Genomic DNA, 9781 nt, shown 5'->3' on the forward strand with positions numbered 1-9781 from the left:
GCTGAAGGCTCAGATGATGGTTAGCATTTTTTAGCAATAAAGTATTTTTTAATTAAGGTATGTACATTTTTTTTAGAGATAATGCTATTGCACACTTAATAGACTACAGTATAGTGTAAACATAACTTTTATATGCACTGGGAAACCAAAAAATTCATGTGACTTGCTTTATTGAGATATTCGCTTTATTGTGGTGGTCTGGAACCAAACCCACACTATCTCCGAGGTATGCCTGTACTTCTTGCTAGTTCACTCACCCCCAAATCTCCACTACTAGGACCTGAACTCAGCTCTGCCACATAGTAGGCAGAAATGCTGCCACACAGCTACCAAAGGTGGTGTAACTCTAACCTGCTAGGGGTCTTGACCTTCCCAGAGCCCTGGCCTACCATCAAGCTACCTGGCCTCTGATTGGAGGAACTGGAAGCAGAACTGGGAACCTCTCTGGTCGCTGTTCAGATCAGAGCTGGGGAGCCTCTCCTGCTGGCTGCAGCCTCTCGTAAGGGATCCTAGAGCACAGTGGGGAGCCTCTCCTGCCGGCTGCACACCACGCTGCTGAGGGTCTAGCTGCCTGCAGGTCCTGCTCCTTCAGGCTCTTCTGGGGCAACAACTCCTGCCCCGCTGGCTCAGCTCTTGCCAGCTCTTTGAAGCTCCTTCCTTGTGGTCCCTCACTGGTCTCCTCTGAGTCAGCCGTGCTATCCCTTTTATTCCCCTTCAGGCGACCCAAGGGGCCAATCAGGGGACACAGAGGGTGAGTCTCTGGGGCCTGATTGGTGCGGAAAGGGAATCCCAAGTCCTCCAATCATTTTTTACCCCTTCAAAACCCCTGGGCCAAATCATTACCAGATTGGTCCCAAGTCCTCCAATCGTTTTTTGCCCTTTCAAAACCCCTGGGCTAGGTCACTGCCAGCTAGCCCGTCACATACGTATTGGACCTATACATAACTACACATTATGACTATTCATAATGTGTAAACTTAAAAACATGTGCACACTTTTACAGAAGTAGGTCTTTAACATATGCAATTTAGGTTATGTATTTGCTTGCATATATTTATGGAAAATTGGCTTTACAGTGCAAGTGAAAAATGCACTCAGTAAACAAAAACTGGTATTAGGTTTTTTCACATATTGTCATAGATATGGGGTCTTTCTTTTGTGCCAATTTCCTAATTTTCCTGAACATTTTGTTTTAGGAGCCATTTTTCAAACAGAAGCAGTCCCACATTTAAAGTACTAATTCAAACATCCTGCTTGAGGGGGCTTTTTTCTTTTTTTAAAGAACACGATAATTCTTTTAAAATGCATATAAAGTTACTTTTTGTGCCTTAAAATGACCTGAAACAAAATGTCAAAAATTTCACTTATCATTTCACTCAGAAAAGTTTACACCTGTTTTTCATACATTTATCTTAATTTTAAATGTAGTTATTCTACTTATGCCTGCAAAAGATAACTTTTGCCATGCTTTTACCACTAAGCACTTTCAGGGAATCAAGTTTTTATGGTTTTATAATAGGAATGTTGCTTGCTTTGTCAGGTTAACATTTAATACATTTAAAAAGTTTTTTCCAATGATCTCATTATTGTGTATACCATGCCATGCAGTAATGGAAATCCCATCAATTACAGACTGTTCAACTATATCCTGTGTAATGTAGGGTTGCCCTATAGAGTTTATTTATTGTCACAGGCAAAGGCCTATTCTCTTCCATATAAGCCTGAAACTAAATAAACAAGAAATTGAGATTTGGCAGGATTCCAACTTTCTGCTGCCTGTGATAGTTTGGAAGAGAGGATAGGATTAATGATTGTAATTTATTTTGCAAAGGCACTAACTTATAGTCTAAATATTTTGAATCATATACGGCATGTATATTGTGGTCCTTTTTTAATGGGGAACCCCCTTGTGCTCTGTCTTGCCTCCCACTTTGCCAACCATGATGTTCCCCTCCTTCTCCACCCCTGTTGCAACTACTATAACAAACTTCACTGAAGTCAATATAAATCTCTCTATTGATTTCTCTTGGTGTTCTATTGGGCCCTGCCTGGTGGTTACATTAAGAAACAGCAAGAAACTATTAGGGGGAATACAGAAAAAATAAGATCCCTCCAATGTAATGTGTGATCATATGCCCTCTGCTCTATAAATCCTGGAGGATTTTTACATACATTGGCATCAAATTGTCCTGTAATGCCTTAAGTCTGACTGTTTGGTTTTAGGTTGCTTTCTTAAATTAACTGCAGGTCTGAGTGAAGTTCATACCAAACAACTCTTGAAATTGGGGGTCAACAATCTGTAGCCTGAAGGCCACATTTGGCCTGCAAAACTTTTGGATCTGCCCCATGGAGCTGTGATTTTGGCAGGCAAGCACCAGGGCTTTGGAAGAGTGGAAGCTTTCTCTGAACTAATCTAGTTGGGCAGCAGGTAGAAGTGGCAAAGGTGGTAGGGTACTAGTCTCCGCCCTTCTCAAATCCAAGCTGTGTCATTCTAGTGTCCCACTGGAAAACATTGCCAACCCCTAGTAGAAACCCCCATACCTACCAACTCAACTGATCAAAGTCAGCAGGGGAACAAAGGGAAAAATGGTACTTAATGAGCTCATTTCTAGTGCTCTAGTCACCAAAGATGGTGATATCACTTGTTGCATTGATAAAGAGAGGACTTGGGTCTTCATATCTGGTAATCTAAAGGTTTCACAACATTTTCCTAACCAAACATTAAAAATAATTAAACTAATAAATAAACAAAGAAATGTGTTATATGCTGACTTCTATTTAAAAGGTCTGGAAACCTGCAGAAGAAATTAAAATGTATCCTATTCTCAATAAACCTAATTAACGTGAATAGGAAAAACATAAGTTTATTGATTTGAATATAGACATTACTCAACTTCAAACTGCATTAAGAAGTTACATTATTAAACTTATTTCCACTGGCAAAAAGACAGGATAACTATTTACAGGGGAATTTTTACATATTAACCTTCCCCCACCCCGAATCTCTAGCGTAAAAGGACTACATCTGTTTGAGTTGTCATATACACTCAGCTATTAACATGACAGTCTTTCTACTTTCCACAGGGTGAAAAAAGTAGTGATAATTTTTGGAGAACTTCAAGGAACTTGTGGAATAACCATTCATACACTAGAGCTTATCCATAAGTGGCTGTTTAGAAGGGATGTGCTGTCTTGGAGGTTTGGAAAACTTCAGATTTTTCCTTTTAAACTGACAACATATTCTGGGCAAAATCCTACTTTTCAGATCTCATGGTATCATTCAAGATATGAAATGTATAAGCTATCCTCATTTTGTGTTTAGCCCCCATAGACAAAATAGAACAAATGTAGGCTGAGCAAGAGACCCATTAGTGCTGAAATAAATAAGGTCAGTGCAGAGAAGAAAGAGTAATTTTGTCTTTTTATCATTTTCAGTAAACAATTAGTGTAATATGATTTGTTACACATAAATTGTATGTCTGTAGCTTTTCAGTGTACCTTAAGAAGAGATATGAATTTGGTGTAGATAAATTAAAGATTATGATTTATTAGCATATACATTTGGGTTGATGCACATTTTTTAAACAAAAACTATAAAAGATACACTTTGAACTTCCTCTACAAGCTATTTCTCAGTTTTGCTTGATAAAATGAAGAAAAAAGCATTTCTTGTTTCATTTTAGTGGTTATTGAAATAAATGTAACACATTTATTGCCCTGGAATATTGTGACAAATAAATCACAGGAATGATATGTAGATGTTTTCTATGTTTGCAGTTTTAATAAATATATAAGATTCCTGCTTTTTAATGTTTGAAGCTGCTGCTTCTGTTGACTGCCACTGCTATACATGGAGGTTGGACCCTGGGTAAGTAAAACAGTTTAAGGCCCTAGTCTGTCCTTACTGGTATCAATGGCAACTGTTCTGCAGAAGATCAGGTCATCACTTTTGAATATTTTTTTTAACTTAAGTTATAATAAGAATTAAGGATGATCAGCACATTTAAAATTCATGCACAAGGCATCACAGGCAAGGCACTCTAATTTAGTGATCCCATGTGAAAATGTTGACCTGTGAGTTTTGCTACTGAAGTCAATAGAATATGAACTAGAACTTATTTAAAATTTTTCACTACTACTCTCTCTCCAAATGCAGGCTGCTTGATTCTTTAAAAATGGGCAAATCATACAGATTAAGCAGTCTCTTTATTATTTTTCCATATTTTGATGTTTAGACTGAATTACTTAGGAGTGGAAAAATGCAAATCACCTTGAGGTTTTATTCAAATTTAAAAACTCATTTAGCAAACTGACTCCATTCTAGTGAACCCATGAACACACATGGGACTCTACTGAGGTCTGCTGGCACCGAGTTACCAGAGTTTAAGATTCAAAACCTGCCTTAAAGGAAAATAGTTTCACTGACTTCAGTAGGACTCCTAGCAATAGGATTACTCAAGTGAACAGTGAACAGAATTTGGTCTGTAAGCTTATGTTCACTTATCAAGGGATGTACTGAAAATGCTTTGCAAAAGAAAGAATACTTATTAACGTCAATGGGACCTGAATTAATCCATTTTAATTATACACGTTAATGTTATTTTAATGGATATTTTTGGAGTTAAAATATCTTTGTCTTCCAATTTAAAAAGACATAAAAGGCCATTCTCTACAAACATAATTGCATGGTTAGTTAATTTCAGATAATTTTTTTAAAATCCTGGACTGCTGCTGGAAAATGTAATTAGTGGATTTTTTTCAAAGGTTATTATTTTCAAACATTTTGTGATATAGCTTTTGAATAAGTTTCTAATAATTCTGTCATTCTGGTTTTAAAACTGTGTTTTTCACATTGATATCTTCACATCTTTTTAAGGTTACAAAGGTCTCCTCACTTGTTTTTTTATTTTCATAATTGGGTTCTGTTAGTAATTGAAACAAAACCTTTTCTTCTATGTAGGTTCCCCCCCATTTTCTCCTCACAAAAGATGATTTATGGAATTTGTTATGTTTAGTTCTTTCATAAAAGAGACTATGGGCACACTAGTCTTGTTTACTAAGGGTAAACATCTTAATCACTTCATTATAAACTTGATTTTTAACAAATGTATTTGGGGTTCTTGCAGAGTATCATATAATGCTATTTTAAGCATTTATAGACTAAGTATAGGGCCTTTTTTCTACTTACAGTGAAAGCGATGCCATAGCCTTAAGTGAGAGCAAGATTGGGTGCTTAATTTGCAATCTTTAAGGCACTGAACAGATTTTCCTTTAACATCAGTAGTGTTTCCAACATAGTGTGAGTTAATGTACAGACTTTTCTTTTTTTTTTAATGAAACCACCCTTGCTTACAGGATTACAAAATACATAGCAGGAATGCTGCAAATAAAAACAGTTTAGGACCAAGCCTACACATTTACTCACATAAGTAATCCCAAACTGGGCCTTGGGAAGAAGATCATTGAGGAGGTAGAGATCATTTACTCTTCTGAGCTTTGCAGTCTTGTTTGTTTTGGCAAGGGGCTATGTATGATGCAACAATGCCAAGAGTCTGAGTAATGTCCAGACCTCCCATCTGTGTAGACCATTCCACTCATTCACTGCACAGCAACAGGAAAGCAATTTTGGAGCCTGAGGTGCAACACCCTCTCTCCTACAGAGATAGAGGAAGATTTATATATGGATGGTTCTGCACATGTTGGGGAGATAAAATATTATGGGCAATTATTTGGACTGGAAGGCTACTTAAGGAGTTTCCGCGAGGTGTTGTGGTCTGGGGAGGGCTACTGACTCAGCCTGGCGCAGGGGAGGGTGCGGATGCGGCCTGGCATGGTGGGGAAGGGGAGCAATTGGACCTATGCTGCCTCAGGCCATCTGCCCTGCATCCACAGCCAGGAGCACCAGATGGAGTGGGCAGGTGGGGAGGGTCTCCATGGAGACCAGCCCAGGACCCCATGAGCACGGTGTGCTTGGGCAGGTGCATGGGATGGGGCTCCAGGCGGGCAGAAAGTCCCGGAGCAGGACAGGCAGGCAGGGCTGGGGCTAGGGCCAGGATTGTGGGGCAGTGATAATTCGGGGCCAGGGGCAGTCACGATCTGTTCCCTGCATGTCCCTGCCTGCAGAACTGGCACCCATCACAGGGACACGGAGCAGATTGTGAACGTGCCCCAGGCCCTGGACCCACCTCATGATCCTGGCCCCAGCCACATCCCTGCCTACCCATCAAACTCTTGGATGCTGCTCTCTGTTCACCCACACCCCCATCCTATCTACCTGGCGAAGTATGTCCTGCCCGTGTGCTCCCTCTGGTGCTCCCAGTGGTGGGTGGCTCAGGCAGGATAGGACTAATTCCTCCGCTCCCCCCCCACCTGTGCCAGGCTCAACCCTCCTCCGTATGCTGAGCTGGGTCAGTACCACCCCATGTCATGTTGTGTCAGCCCCCGCATCCATGCTGGGCCATATCAGCATTCTCCCTAGACCACAGCAGCTCATGGAAACTCCTTAAGTGGCCAGGGTCTGAGGCACAGTTGTGATCTTCTCCCTGCATATCCCTGCAATGGATGCTGGTTCTGCAGCAAGAAACATGCAGGGAGCAAATTGTGGCTCTACCCCATGATCCCAGCCCTGGCCCTGGCCCAGGCTGTGCCCACCTGTCCCACTTCCTGGTGCCACACTCCCTGCCTGCCTGCAGCCCCATCCCATCTGCCTGACTGAGCAAGCCCTGCCTGCGGGTGTCCCAGGCAGGTCTCCATGGAGACCCTGCCTGCCCTCCCACTCCATCTGGCACCCCCAGCAGTGGGCACAGGGTGGACTGGCAGCAGCAGCAGCTGGGTAGAGTGAACCACCACTGTGGGGGCTGAGGGGAAGCCCCGCCCAAGCACCATGCTACCCCTGTCCCACTGCATGCCCGGGGACAGCCACATGTACCACAGCCTGGGCTGCCCTCATGCCTAAGCTGGGCAGGGCCAAAGGACCCACCATGGGCTGGATAAAATCCCTCAATGGGCTGGATCTGGCCATATTTTGCCCACCCCCGAAACAGACCATGGTGCAGGTATAGCTGGCAGCCAAAAAGCGTTGCCTTAAATCAGCCTGGTATAGGTGCCATCAAGTTTTACCACGGATCTACCAATACCAGTGTGCTAGCAGAACGCCAGCACTCCCAGTCTAGGACTTCAGATCTGGGAAACTGCATATTGGTTTTATGATGACATCAAAACACATCTATTAGTAAATAAGAGAAGTCTTATTTTGGCTGGTTCCAGCCTGTGTTTCCATTGGATACTTCTAGCCACCTAAGCTTCATTATAGTGGCATATTTACAAACAATTTATAAGTAATCATAATAATTTGCTCCTGAGTGAAATTCTTGAAAGTTATCTTCTAGTAGTTAGCATTTTTTAGAAGTCAAATGAAACCCTTGCCAGTTCTAACAGCTTTTCAAATAAACCAGTGCTTGTATGCATGTGTCCAAAAAGCGCCTTGCAGCGAGAGAACAATACATGCATTCATATTCATATTCAAGTGCTGTGATTATATGCAAGGGTGTAGACATAATGTTGCTGTGGAAACCTCAACTCAGAATTTCTTGACCTTTTAAGTGAATAAATACCAAGTGTAAACTGGCACGAATGAATTAGTCGAAGATGAAGACAATTAAAGCCTGGGGTCCAGATATTACTAAGCCTGGTGGTGTCTGTTCTCAGTATTTCTGATGACAGTAGTTAAGCTTATCTGATCAGTAATTTGAGCTTCTCTTTCTAAATCAAAGATTAAAAGATTTAACCCAGTTTTGGTGTTTTCATTCAGCTAAGGACAATGGTTATACACTGGCCTGGGATGAGACAGTGCTTGTGTTGGGGATGCCTGAGAACAGCACACACCAACTGCAGATGCTTCCTCAGCCTAATGAAGGGGATTTATACCTGAAAGCTTGCATAAAAAGAATTTTTCCAATGATTTGAGTTGGTATAATAAAAGAAATCAGATTTACCAAAATAAATTTGTCTGCCTATGTCCTTACACCAACACGGCGACAACTGACACCCCTGGAAAAGGAAGGTGCGTTGAAGTGAACCACACCTCGGGCTCTCTGACTCCCTCCAGGGATCTAGTTATAGTAAAGGGATGAGGAAAGACAGACAGGTTGTAAAGCCCAGAATAAGGCTTTCTACAAGCAAAAAACATCTAGGGGGAAGGCAGACAACTAGAGAGAGTGGAATCTCCTGCTACACAGAGAAGCTGCCAAAGAAAGGATGTGTGTTTAATCAGACAGCCCTAGACACTGTAAAATATTAAGGCAGTTTAAAAATAGTTTGTTTTTTTGGGGGGTGGGGAGGGATAGAAAAAAAAGGAGAGAGACAAACATGCAAACTGATGGTTATTCTGACAGAAGGAAGAAATCAAGGATTACTTACACATAGGCAGACAAGGTTCTTTGGGTAGATGTGATATCTTTTATGAGACCAACTAAATAGTTGGAAAGATTGTTCTTTGCAAGCTTTTGGGCACAAACACCTTTCTTCAGGCATGGGGAGAGTCTGGTGGTGTTTTGTATGCTGTCCTGGGTAGAATAGAAGCCAATATGCAGGTCTGGGGTTATCAGATGTTAGGCAGGTTATAATGTGCCATCAATCCACTGTCTATATTTAGTCCATGCCTTTTGGATCTAGTAGATTTATGAAGTGAAGTTTGCGGGCTCGTATTTGACACACACACACAATGAGGGGAGTGGGAGGATTACTATTCAAAGCACATGGGGCTGGGGGAAAGACTTGGAAGACATCTCTCCATTTGTTTCCATCCCTCTTTGTTGTCTCCAGCTCCACTGGGGAAGCTCTCTGCCTTCCTCCCTCCTTCATCCCGACTCCTGGGTGTTTCCTTTTCTTTGAATCTTCCCATTTCCCTCCACCCGCAAGAAGTTTTATTGTGAGTTGGTGAATAGGCTCCTTTGTGTTGGTGGCAAAAGAGGCCAAAGGCAGGAGAGGGGGAATAGTTAGGGGAGGAGGGAAAGAGGGGTGCTGGTTTGGGACAGAAAAAAGAGGCTGAGACACCAGTTCCTAAAGTGGGGGAGCCACAGAGAGTGGAGGAGCTGAGATGGGAGTGGGTGGAAATGGGGCACCAGAGCAGCGAGAGAGCAGGGCCAGACACAGGCCTGGGTGAATTGGGCGGCCACCCAGGGCCCAGGCAGAAAGGAGACCCGAAAATGGTAATTTTTAAAAATTATTATCAGTACCTCTGGCAAAGGCGGGCTGATACTAAAAGTTTGCAGGCTGTCTAGGTCCGGTGCTGACCGGAGAGGCCAGGCTGTGAGGGGAGCAGTGCGCAAATTACACTTTGACTCTTGGGGGGGGTTGTCTGCTAAAATAAATAAATAAATGAAAGGGGTTCATTGATTAACAAGTGCACCTCCGTGAAGGAGCAATCCGGAGACCCCCCAGGTTATGTCTTTTACAACTTACAGGGGGGCTCTAGTCTCTTACGGGGGGCTCAGTCCCCTCAGTTCACACCCTGGGAGGGAGCCGAGGAGCTGGGGCAGGCGGGAGGGCTGAGCCTGAGGGAGCCCCCGGCGCAGGGGAGCAGGCACTTGGTGGGCGTCCCTCGCTCCTCCTCCTCCCCCGCGGGCTGGCGGCGGGGGGCAGGCGGAGGGGGTGCCGCGGCCCCGCCTCCCCACTCAGGACTAGGTCGGAGGCGGCGATGGGGCGCAGGCGGCGGCGCGGGCAGCATGGCACTCAGCCGCCCGGCGCTGGGGCTGGCGCTGCTGCTGCTGCTGGGCGTCGT

General features: G+C 43.4%; 1 long non-coding RNA gene across 1 annotated transcript; it reads right to left on the minus strand.

The window, feature by feature from the left end:
* Positions 1 to 3527: 3527 nt before the first annotated feature.
* LOC109309356 lies at positions 3528 to 9445 on the minus strand. Its single transcript, XR_002100886.1, has 2 exons — positions 9237 to 9445; positions 3528 to 5654 (listed from the first exon to the last, which is right to left on the minus strand). It is a non-coding gene; the product is annotated as an uncharacterized LOC109309356 (long non-coding RNA).
* Between the last annotated feature and the right edge of the window lie 336 nt (positions 9446 to 9781).

The sequence above is a fragment of the Crocodylus porosus genome, unplaced genomic scaffold (assembly GCF_001723895.1).
Source record: "Crocodylus porosus isolate Cpor-Errol unplaced genomic scaffold, CroPor_comp1, whole genome shotgun sequence".
NCBI lineage: Eukaryota > Metazoa > Chordata > Crocodylia > Crocodylidae > Crocodylus > Crocodylus porosus.